This window comes from Arachis ipaensis, chromosome B03 (genome assembly GCF_000816755.2).
Source record: "Arachis ipaensis cultivar K30076 chromosome B03, Araip1.1, whole genome shotgun sequence".
NCBI classification, from domain to species: Eukaryota; Viridiplantae; Streptophyta; class Magnoliopsida; order Fabales; family Fabaceae; genus Arachis; species Arachis ipaensis.
The window spans coordinates 78,508,680-78,521,675 of record NC_029787.2 but is presented as its reverse complement, the minus strand read 5'-3'; positions in this window follow the sequence as shown (position 1 = coordinate 78,521,675).

The following is a 12,996-nucleotide window of genomic DNA, read 5'->3' as shown; positions in this document are numbered from 1 at the left end:
AATACATGCTAATCATATGAATAAGTGGATAAAGATTTGATAAAACCACACAATTAAACACAATATAAACCATAAAATAATGGTTTATCACGCATCCCTTCAGAATCATTATAGTTAGGGGTGGCAAGCGGGGAAGCCCGCCCCGCCCCGCCTAGTAAGGCGGTCCCAAAATCCTAGCCCGCCCCGCCTAACGGCGGGCTGGCGGGCCGGCGGGCTAAGCCTGCCAAATATCCTCTCTTTTTTTACTATTAAATAATATAAAGGCATAAGAAAATCTCTTCTATTTTTTATTTTTAACTATTATAATTTCTAAAAGTATAAACAAATTATGATTTTTATATTCACAAACATTAAAATTTTTGTAATTATAAATATCTAATAAACATAATTATAAACCAAGTTTTCATCCAAAATATAATTATAAATATTATTCCCAAAGAAAAATAAACATAATTCAAAATATAATTATAAATATTGTCTCTAAAACAAAATAAACATAATCCAAAACACTCAATTTTCATCTTCATTTTCTTGTAAGTTGGGTTGGGGAAGTTGGGTTTTGGCAAAAAATATTGTAAAAATATCCCTTGCCTAAAAAAATACTAAGCCTGGCAGGGAAGCCCGCCCCACCCCGCCAAAGCCCGCGGTTTAAGCGGTACGGGTTAGGCGGACTTTTGCTATTTGGCGGTCCCAATTTTCTAGCCCAGCCCACTTTTTTTGGCGGGTTACGCAGGCCGGCCCTAACTATAGTGTGCAGGCACTGACATCTTGGACCATAATCCGAGAACGATATTTCGGGGGTTCCCATTATGAGACCGAAGGGCGACATCTCCATGGAGATGTGTCGGGTTGGCAATTGAACCGACGATGTGATATCACAGCCAATAGGACAGGCATTCATCATGTGCATCTTCTATCTGATTTCTTGTTTTGCCTACTTGAATTGTTTGCCAAATTATATAACATGCTTACTTGCTTCTTGACTTACTTGGTATACATGCTTATACTTGTGGCTTTACTTGCATTGCTATTACCTGTGTTTTCTACTGGGATCGCATGGCGGTTAGGCTGGAGAAGGCTGTGGGACAGTGATGAACGGATTTTTGACTGTTTAGAATTTCACTAATAAATTCTCGTTGCAAGTATATTTTCTAAACCAACAAATAATTCTTTCATACAAAAAATTGTTTGTCACAAGTAACAAAGCCCAATAAAAATAACCGAAGTATTCAAACCTCGGGTCGTCTCTCAAGGAATTGCAGGGAAGTATGTTACTATTGGTTATGAGACAGTATATTTTTTGGGTTTTTAAATGTTGAACAAGGAATATAAATGACAAGGAAATAAACTAATAATTAAGAAAAGTCCTAGCAAGGATTGATAATTGGAACTCCTATCCTCATTATCAATGTCAATTATGATGGTAATTGCCTTTTGGTTTCACTTAGTTAACCTCTAACAATGAAGGCAAGTCAAGTAAGCAATAATCAACTTGAGTTCACAAATCCTAATCAAAGACTAGATTTACTGAAGTCTAAGGCAACTAGCAAGTCTCAATCACCAATCAACAATTGATGTTTGATAATTCAAGAGTCTCTAATTGATCAATCCAAGTTAAGAATACCAAAAATCTAATTTAAAATCCTACCAAGCATTTTATCAAACACTTGGAAGGCATAACATAAAAATATAGAAAATTAATAAGAGATGATAAAATCTAAACAACCAATAACTGCAAGCATTAATGATACAAATAAAGGAAGAAGCAATAAACATGAAATACCTCAAATTGCATAAAAAGGGAAATCAAATCTAACATGAGATATCATAAACTAAAATAGCAACATAAAGTAATCAATAAGGGGAATAACTAAAATAGAATGCTAGAATAAATAAAAGTAGAAGAGAAACTAAATTGAAATAAGATAGAATTTAGAAATTGAAAAGGAAGAAAACTAAGAACCTAAAACCTAGAGAGAGGAGGGAGCCTCTCCCTCTAGAAAACTACATCTAAAACCTAAAATTATGTGAATGAATGTTGTATGTTTGATTCCTCCACTCTGCAGCCTCTATTCTGTGTTTTTGGACTTGGAACTAGGCCAAAAGCAGCCAAGAAATTACCCCTAGCATTTTTTGATACGTGCAGCACGTGGCTCTGTCACGCATACGCATTGCCCACGCGTACGCGTCGCTGAACTTTCGCAAGGTCACGTGTACGCGTCATTCACTCGTACGTGTTGCCTAACTACATGGCAACTATGGCAGATTGCATATCATTTTGAAGCCCCGGATGTTAGCTTTCCAACGCAACTGGAACCGCCTCATTCGGACCTCTGTAGCTCAAGTTATGATCGATTTAGTACGAAGAGGTCAGGCTTGACAGCTTAGCAATTCCTTCAATTTCTCGTATTCCTTCCACTTTTGCATGCTTTATTTCTATCCTCTAAGCCATTCCTGCCCTATAAACCCTGAAAACACTTAACGAACATATCACGGCATCGAATGGTAATAAGAGAGGATTAAAATTAGCAAATTTAAGGCCAAAGAAGCATGTTTTCAATCATAGCACAAAATTAGGAAGGAAAATGTAAAACATGCGAATTATATGAATAAGTGTGAGTTTAGTGGATAAAATCCACTAAATTAAGCACAAGATAAACCCTAAAAATAGAGTTTATCAATCTCCCCACACTTAAACATTAGCATGTCCTCATGCTAAACTCAAGAGAAACTATAAAAGAGTGAAGATGAATAGTAAGACTTATTAAATGCAACCTATCTATATGAATGCAACTACATGCAAAAAATGATTCTAACTACTTGGTTAAAAATAGATAAACCTTTCAAGAACGAATATGAACTGGATTTCTCTAATTCAAATCATAAAAATGAAGTACAAATAGACTTGCAAGAAGAAGATAGCTCATGAAAGCCGGGAACAAAGAATCGAGCATCGAACCCTCACCGGAAGTATATACACTCTAATCACTCTAGTGTCTAAGGGTCGATTCTCTCGGTTCTCTACTAATCTTGCTTTCTAAAGCTTGCTCTTCTTCTTCCAATCAACAAAGAATCAATACACAGATACACATATCAAGAGGTCTTTTGAGGGTTGTAATGGGGTTAGGGTCAAGGTAATATTGTATTTGGTCAAGTGGACTAAAATCTGAATCCTTAATTAACTTAAATTTTTCACCTAACTTAAGACAATCCATGTAATCACAATACAAAATCTAACTACCCATTTACTATGTTTACCACATATTCATGCATCCGATTTTAAGTACAGTACATATGCATTGCTATCACAATTTACTTTGGGCCATTTTGTCCCCTTTTATTTTTGCTCTTTTTCTTTTCTTTTTCTCTATTTTCTTTTCTTTTTTTATTTTTCTTTTATTTTGTTTTTTTTATTTTTTTAATGCATATGATTAAGATATGAATGTATGAACATGTCCTCAACATTCTTTTCACATTTTCACATAAAGTCTAACATACTCAATTCCCAAAGCAAATATCTTAAAACCCAATTTTCTCACACTTAATTGATGAGCACTCTCACTAAACTAAGCTAATCAAGGATTCAAATTAAGGTCATTCATTGTTTTTCACTTAGAGTTAGTGATGAGCTAAAGTAAAGAATAAATGGGGTTAAAAGGCTCAACATTGGTTTGCAAAGGATAATGAAAAGGATAAGGCCATATGGGTATGTGAGCTATAGTGAAACAAATGCCTCAATCATATAAATGCATGCATACATCAGATAATGGAAATAGAGAATTAAACAAGACAAAGATCACAATTTTAGAGAGAATAACACACCAAAAACAAAGTATTGGTTGATAAAATGCAACCAATCAAATAAGCTCAAAAATCTCACAGGTTTTGTGTGTTCGAGCTCTAAAACCATGTTCCAAAATAAAATTATTCAAACAAGTTTAACAAAAATTTTAATTCAAATTAGTGAAATGCTATAAAATAGTTTCTTGGAAAAGAAATTATTACTTCAACTAAGTAGTGGTAAAATATGTACAAAATCAAACAAACATGCAATCAAACATGCAAATGCAACAACTAATTTAACAAAGAAAATTAAACATTGGTGTTGAGAAGGAAATAACTAACCCACGGAAGTCGATATCTATCTCCACACACTTAAAGATTGCACCTTCCTCGGTACATGCAAAGAAGTACAAGTGGACGGGCTGCTACAACTGATGCTTTTCTCCAAAGATTGTGCAGATGGACTTGTCTGTTGCCCCATTGAGAAGCTTTTTCCTTTCCCTTCTTGATGACCATCCTGAAAGAAGAGGAAAAGGAAGAAAAATAACCCGCAAACCAAGGTATGAAAACAAATATAAACCAAGGTATGAAAACAAATAAAATATATGTGGGCTATAGCCAAATAATAAGGTTTTCAGCTACATGGTAGCTACAACATGTAAGCGAGAAAATAATAGAAGCAGATGGCATATCAATACTGTAAAAATTGCAACAATTAGGGAAAAATAGTGGGTAATGAAAGACAAGATAAGTGCATATCAATGCAAATGGAATACAAGTGTCATAAAAAATTTAGCATTGACCGATGAATAATAATACCCAACAATATAAACAAGTCACGAAGCACCAAAATAATGCAAGAACAGATGCAACAGCTGAATAAGACATTTAACACCAATGGAAAAATAATAAACTTAGAAAAGAAAATAAAAACATGAACAAAATAAAAATGCAAGGAAGAAAAGTATGCAAATGCAGTAAGTAAAATAAATTGAAAGGGAATATGGAGGAGAATGTAAAGAAATGAAGAAGAATAAAGTAAGAAAGGAGGAAGAAAGAGGGAGAAATGATAAGAGAAAAAGAAACGCACGCGACGCGCGCGCATGCATCACGCGCACACGTGAAAACAGAAATGGCCATGCCATGCGTAAGCGTCGCCCACGCGTAGGCATGGGTGCCCGAAGAAGAAAAGTGACGCGCAAGCGTCGGTCACGCGTACGCATGACAACTCTCGCGATTCCAACACAGTGGCAGCCCAACTTTCTGTTCAATTCACTCTTTTATGCCGATTTTCATACCCACGCGTACGCGTCGCTGACGCTTACGCGTACGCGTGGGTTGAAAAATTTGCAGGGGATGCATATGCGTGAGGCACTCGTACACGTGGGGTGGCTTGTGCGCCATTCACCCCCTCCCGTGCGTCTCCATCGCAACTCTCTGTTCATTTTATTAATATTGCGAACCTGCATGTGACGCGTGCGCGTCATCGACGCTTACGCGTCAATCGCAGATTTTTTTTTGAATTAAACGAAATAAACATATCTAAAAATAAAAATAAAAATATAACTTATTACTAATATAAATAAAAGGGGAAATTAGAAAGAATTTACCATGGTGGGGTGTCTCCCACCTAGCACTTTTAGTTAAAGTCCTTAAGTTGGATATTTGATGAGCTCCTTGTCATGATGGCTTCTGCTTGAACTCATCTTGAAACTCCCACCAATGCTCGGACTTCCAATAAGCTTTAACATCTCCAAATAAATTCACCAAGCCTTGATGAAATTCTCCACAAGCTTTGAGCTCCCAAAGTTGATCCTCTTGTATGCTCGGATCCCAAATCTTGTTTCTACACCCGCCTATAAGTTGATCATCGTTGTTCCAACCGGGTAGCAAGTAGTCTGAATTCTCAATGAAGTACCAAACTCTTCTCTTAGATCCAACCAATTGATCACTAGTCCCATCCTCGCATCTAGCTCTTGAAATATCAACCTTGATGAGCCTTGATTTGCAACTCCAACCACTAAACATCCTTCTCTTACGCTTAATGCCACAAAGCCGCCTAAGTTGACCATCCATTTCAAGAATACCATACTCAAGTGGGACAGTAAAGCGAATGGAGATAAGTCTTACCCACTCAAATGAAGGAGTAGATGGTAGCCTAGGTAGAGAAGTCTCCAACGATCTTGATAATGCATATTCCACTCCCGTCCAACCTTGCCGAAGAACTTCCACCTTTTGAAAAGATTCTTCACTTTCAAGCTCTTCCTTACTAGATTCATCAAACTCTTCTTTGTCACTCAAATCATAACCATGAGGTTGAGAGAAATCTACCTCAATGTTGCTTTCAATTTCATTGGGAGAAGGTTCTTCAATTTCATCACCAAGGGAACTTACTTATTGATCTATTCCGTCCAATCCTTCATAGGGAATATGCCATGGAGGTTATGCACTAGCCTCCTTGATATCAATTTCAATCTTCTTGGAGGAATACTCTACAACTCTTGATTCCCTTGGAGGTTCGGCATCTCCTAAGTTTTCAACCACTTCTTCCCCTTCAACTATTACAGCTTCCTCCACTTGTTCCAATACAAAGTCACGTTCCTCATTGTCCACTAGAGTTCCTAGTCACTCCTTCATGCTACGCTCTTCATTAGATTCTCCATATGTAGCCATGGGGGTTCTTTGAGTGTCCAAATGTTGGGAAGCTAATCGATTTACTACCTCGGTCAATGCAGCCATGAATTCTAGTACCTTCCTTTGCATCTCTCTTTCCCCTTGAAGAATAACACTAAGAGTGTCATGCATTGGAGATTGGGGTGGATATAAGGGTTCATTGATTGGGAGGGAAGGTTCATGATAAGAGGGTGGTTCATCATGATACGGGTATGGCGATTCTACACTCTCCATCTTTTCCACTTGTTGCACAACACACTTCAATCCGTTGTTCTCAAATTGAGATTCATTAGCCATGAGAGCTTCGTGTGCTTTCTGACTTTCCACTCGCTCTATTTGATGAATGGTTGCTTGAAGTTGATCCAGTGTCTCCTTGAGACGATTCCTTGACTCTTGTTCCGCTTGGATAACATAATTAGGATCATATGGCTCTTAGATTGATGGATATGGACAAGGTGTATATGGAGGTGGTGGTTCTTGGGAGTAATTGTGTTGAAATTGGAGTGGTTCTATATATGGTTCATATGGCTCATAAGGTGGTTGGTATGGTGGATAAGGGTTAGGATCATATGAGGGTGTTTGATAGTAGGTGGCTTGTGAGTATGGTGGTTCAAACCTATGTTGAGGAGGGGGTTCATAGGCATATGGTGGGGCTAGGGCTTGTTGGTAACTACAAGAGGGTCCATCATATCCATTGGATTGATATGCACCTTGGAATGGTTCTTGCTTATAGTAAGTGGGTGGAGGTTGTTGCCAAGAGGGTTGATCAAATCCTTGTAGCTCCTCCCATCTTTGATTGTCCCATCATTGATGCAAGCTTTCATTGTAATCTCCTCTTCTTACAACATGATTGTAACCAAACTCATAGGCAAAGGGGTGAGAATTCATAGTATCAAGAGAAAATAAAAACAAAAACTAATAAGGAATAATGAAACTAAACTCCTAAAACTAGAAACAACTAACAAAGAAACAAAAAAGCAAATTTATTCACAATATTCACAATAACCAATAATAAGGCACACGTTTGCAATGCCACGGCAACGGCGCCATTTTGATGAACGGATTTTTGACGGCTTAAAATTTCACTAATAAATTCTCGTTGCAAGTATAGTTTCTAAACCAACAAATAATCCTTTCGTACAAAAAATTATTTGTCACAAGTAACAAACCCTAATAAAAATAACCGAAGTATTCAAACCTCGGGTAGTCTCTCAAGGAATTTCAGGGAAGTATATTACTATTGGTTATGAGATAGTATATTTTTTGGGTTTTTAAATGTTGAACAAGGAATATAAATGACAAGGAAATAAACTAATAATTAAGAAAAGTCCTAGCAAGGATTGATAATTGGAATTCCTATCCTCATTATCAATGTCAATTATGATGGTAATTGCCTTTTGCTTTCACTTAGTTAACCTCTAACAATGAAGGCAAGTCAAGTGAGCAATAATGAACTTGAGTTCACAAGTCCTAATCAAAGAATAGATTTACTGAAGTCTAAGCCAACTAGCAAGTCTCAATCACCAATCAACAATTGATGTTTGATAATTCAAGAGTCTCTAATTGATCAATCCAAGTTAAGAATACCAAAACTCTAATTTAAAATCCTACCAAGCATTTTATCAAACACTTGAAAGGCATAACATAAAAACATAGAAAATTAATAAGAGATAATAAAATCTAAACAACCAACAATTGCAAGCATCAATGATACAAATAAAGGAAGAAGCAATAAACATGAAATACCTCAAATTGCACAAAAAGGGAAATCAAATCTAACATGAGAATTCATAAACTAAAATAGCAACATAAAGTAATCAATAAGGGGAATAACTAAACTAGAATGCTAGAACAAATAAAAGTAGAAGAGAAATTAAATTGAAATAAGATAGAATTCAGAAATTGAAAAGGCATAAAACTAAGAACCTAAAACCTAGAGAGAGGAGGGAGCCTCTCCCTCTAGAAAACTACATCTAAAACCTAAAATTATGTGAATGAATGTTGTATGTTTGATTCTCCCACTCTGCAGCCTCTATTCTTTGTTTTCAGTCTTGGAACTGGGCCAAAAGCAGCCCAAAAATCACCCCCAGCATTTTCTGATACGTGCAGCACGTGGCTCTGTCACGCATACGCGTCGCCCACGCGTTCGCGTCGCTGAATTTTCGCAAGGTCACGCGTACGCGTCATCCACTCGTACACATCATCTAACTGCATGGCAACTATCGCAAATTACATATCATTTTGAAGCCTCAGATGTTAGCTTTCCAACGCAACTAGAACCGCCTCATTCGGACCTCTGTAGCTCAAGTTATGATCGATTTTAGTACGAAGAGGTCAGGCTTAACAATTTAGCAATTCCTTCAATTTCTCGTATTTCTTCCACTTTTGCATGCTTCCTTTCCATCCTCTAAGTCATTCCTGTCCTATAAACCCTGAAAACCCTTAACGAACATATCACGACATCGAATGGTAATAAGAGGGGATTAAAATTAGCAAATTTAAGGCCAAAGAAGCATGTTTTCAATCATAGCACAAAATTAAGAAGGAAAATGTAAAACATGCCAATTATATGAATAAGTGTGAGTTTAGTGGATAAAATTCACTAAATTAAGCACAAGATAAACCCTAAAAATGGGGTTTATCAGACAGCGGTGAACTGATAGTTAGAAATCTCTTAAGTTAGATTATCCTTTTTCAGTGTGGTTTCAAAGTTAATGTTTTACAATTTACTTGTGTTTTAAGCTTGAATCTCTTGATGGATATGAAGCTCTGGGATTGCCTCTAGCGTCCAAGAGTCTTATATCTCACATCAATGACACTGTTACCATACTGAGAACCTCTCTGTTCTCATACCATATTCTGTTGTTGTTTTTCAGATGCAGGTCGCAACCCATCTCGGTGAGTTAGTTTGGTGGTGACAGAGCAGATGACCTTTATCCTGTTTTGAAGTCTCTTTTGATTATTTTGTTTAGTTTCTCTCACATTTGTATTTATTTTTGCCATAGAGGCTTACTTTATGAGAGATATTCTGTATATGCTGTTTTAACTTTCAAATTCATTAAGTATGTATAACACTAGTCGGCCTAAACTCCGCAGGCTGAGGCTAATTCCTTATGACTGTTATAATCTCTTATATACTTATATTTTGTTATCTTATACCCTTATCTTGTACCTTAAGTTTGTAGCTTCGTGTGAACATTTCGCGACTTTGTATCTCGGTTTTTGAGCTTATTTCTTTATCGGGCTTCTAGAATATATTATTTCCTTCTATATAAATATGTATAAGCCTGAGGATTGTCATGACCTCTGATTAACCTTTGCTTTACGGCATGAGGCAAGGCTTAGGGTAATTAGGATGTTATATTGGGTAGGAAGCCCTTAGGCACGTCCTTGGTCCTTTTAATTTCTTTAAACTTCGTCTTGCTGATTAGTAAACTAAAGGAGTTTCTTTACAACCTTTCAAAGTAAGTTTTTCCACAAAGCTTTTCCAAAAGGTTATTTATGTAAACCCCACATAATTAGTAAATAATTAGGTAATAAATTAATTATTAATAAAAAATAAGAAAATTAAATTTTATTAATCCAAGGAGATAGAAATATTAAAAAAATAATTTTTGACACTAATTTTAAAGAATTTAGCCATTCCTTCTCCAAAAATGAAATGAAGCTTTCTGAGAGTGAAGAGAGGTGAGGATGAACCCTAACCCTCCCACTTTCAACTTCAAATTCCTATAACATTCAATCTGTAACTCCGATCGCCGTACCGTTTGCAGCCACGCGACCACTGCGTCGAGCTCTATAAAGTCCACTAACCAATTCGGTAAGAAAATCTTACTTTCATTCTCAGCCTCTCTTTCTCCTAATTTCAAAAAAATTGAACTATTAGGCAATGAGACTTGTAGTTGTTTTGGTGATTTAGGATCAAATTAACTTGAGGAAAGTAGTGGGTCTTGTTCAGTTGATGCATGAATGCGGTGAGAACCCTTAAACCCTTTATGGATTATTGAGTTAGTGATTTTTTATGTTGATTATAGTGTCATGTGTGAAAATAGATTGAATTATGTTGCATTGAAGTCCTTTGGTGATGTTGGGAGCTTGACTTTGGACTTTGGAGGCTGGGTTTTTGTTTGGAGGGCATTTGGTGCTTAGAACCTTGGTGGAACGGAGAAATTTGAGGTGCTTCGGTATTAAGGAGAAATCGGCCAAGGTATGGTTTTCGTTTCTCGTAGATAATATATAATGTTTCGTGAAAACATAGGCTAGATGACCATAAGATAGGTTGGAATGTGTAAGTATGTTAATGTTTAGTAACCTTGATAGAAATATGGAATTATATTAAGAATGAGTTAATGAATGATGATATTGTTGATTGTTGATGTTGATCTTTGATGATGATAACATATTATGATGAGCATGAGTTATGTTGTTTAGATTGTTGGATTGTGTGGAAGGGAATTTATTATAATTAAGTGATTGGTTGTGTGGAAGATAACTTGGCTTCCAGACTCTCAAACTTTTCCAAATTTTTTTAAATGAAAATTGGGTCCATAAGGTTTACGCCGTTCAAAGAACGGGCTAAAAATGATTTTTAACGAAAGAGTTATGTGCATCGGGAGTTTGGTGTGCAAAAGGAAATTCTGCAGGACTTAGCAGCTTTTTGACATTTTGGAGGACATGCGTACACGAACACAAATGCGACGCGGATGTTCGGCTCTATCCAGACGTCTCGCGTACACGGGCGTGTGCATGCGTACACGAGAGGGGGATTTACAGGCTTGTGTACGCGGGCAAGTGCCACACGACGCGAAACATCTTCTCTGTCCCAAGGGGCTCCGCATACGCGAGTTGGGCAAATAACATCCCCGCGTACGCTAGACATGGCATGCGTACGTGGAACCCCTATTTTTGGGGAAAATAGATTTTTTTTATTTCAACCTATTTTCTAACCTCTAAACCTTTATATTTACTTCCTAAGGTCCAAATTAGTTTCTAATCATAGTGAGAGGGGTGAACCTTGAGTGGGTGTTGACTTGGTGGCAAAAAAATATCGTGAAGTGGTGATATATGTTAGAGAAGTGTTGGAACACTAAATATATAATGAATGATGGCTAATATGATAATGAACAATTGAATCTGAATGATTATTTGGCTTATGCACTTCTTTTTATTTGCTCCACGTTGAGACTCGATACTCTATTGACCCTACGTTGCAAGATATGGCCAGGCACTTTAACTCCCCAGAAATTTCTCCAATGAGCTGAATTTGATGATTGATTGTAAAATCTATGCATAGACTCTTGGGAATGCGCGCACGGAGGGACTGTCCAGGGTTAGCTACCAGACATGTCGGGTTTGGCTATATAACTGATAGATGAGACTCATCAGCCATTGGGTAGGCATACATCATATACATTTTTCTATTTTGTTTGAGTTTGCATTACTTGGGATTGCCTACTTGATAATCTATGCTTAACTGTTATACATTATGTTTGCTATAACTGTATTCTATATATGTTTTGGAATGATGAGGGTAGTTCTATCGGTGTTTTGGAGGGTTGGAGGAAAGTGAGAATTGAGGGGTTAAGTGAGAATTAGGTTAGAACCTAAGTGCCTTAGATAACTTACCTTGTTTATGGTTTTAAATTACAAATCTAAGTTTTAAATCTGAGTGTCGAAGTTCTAGGATCGCCTCTGCCTTTTTTGAGACCTTATATATTATGTATGTTGGCATCATTACCATGCTGTGAACCCCCCGGTACTCATTCCATACATATGTTGTCATTTTCAGATGCAGGTCGAGAGGCACCTCTGCTTTAGGCGTGTGAACTAGTTTCTTCTGAGGTGGTGAATCATCAACTTCAACTAACTCATACTCAAAAATAGGATCCAGAATGTTATCAAGTACCTTTACTTCCAATACTTCTTGAACAAGTGGTTCAACAACATCAATTCTCATACACCCTTTAGAATCATTAGGGTGCTTGAGAGCTTCAAAAACATTCAGGACCACCTATTCTTCAATGACCCTCAGGGTTAATTCACCCTTTTGTACATCAATCAGAGCTCTACCTGTAGCTAAAAAGGGTCTACCAAGAATAATAGAGGATTTTATATCATCTTCCATGTCTAATATAATAAAATTAGCAGGAAAAATAAATGGTCCTACTTTCACAAGTAAATCCTCAACAACACCCACAGGCAATTTAATAGAAAGATCAGCAAGTTGAAGAGAAATACGAGTGGGTTTTACCTCCTCAATTTGAAGCTTTTTCATCACTGAAAGTAGCATGAGATTGATGCTAGCTCCAAGATCACATAAAGCTCTCTGAATGGTGACATCTCCAATGGTGAAAGGAATCACAAAACTCCCTGGATCTTGCATTTTCTCAGGAAGTTGATGTTGAATAATGGCACTTCATTCCTTGGTTAACACCACGGTTTCTTGCTCCTTCCAGTTCCTCTTGTAAATCAAAAAGTCTTTCATAAATTTAGCATAAAGAGGCATTTGCTCAAGAGCCTCTGCAAAAGGAATGTTGATCT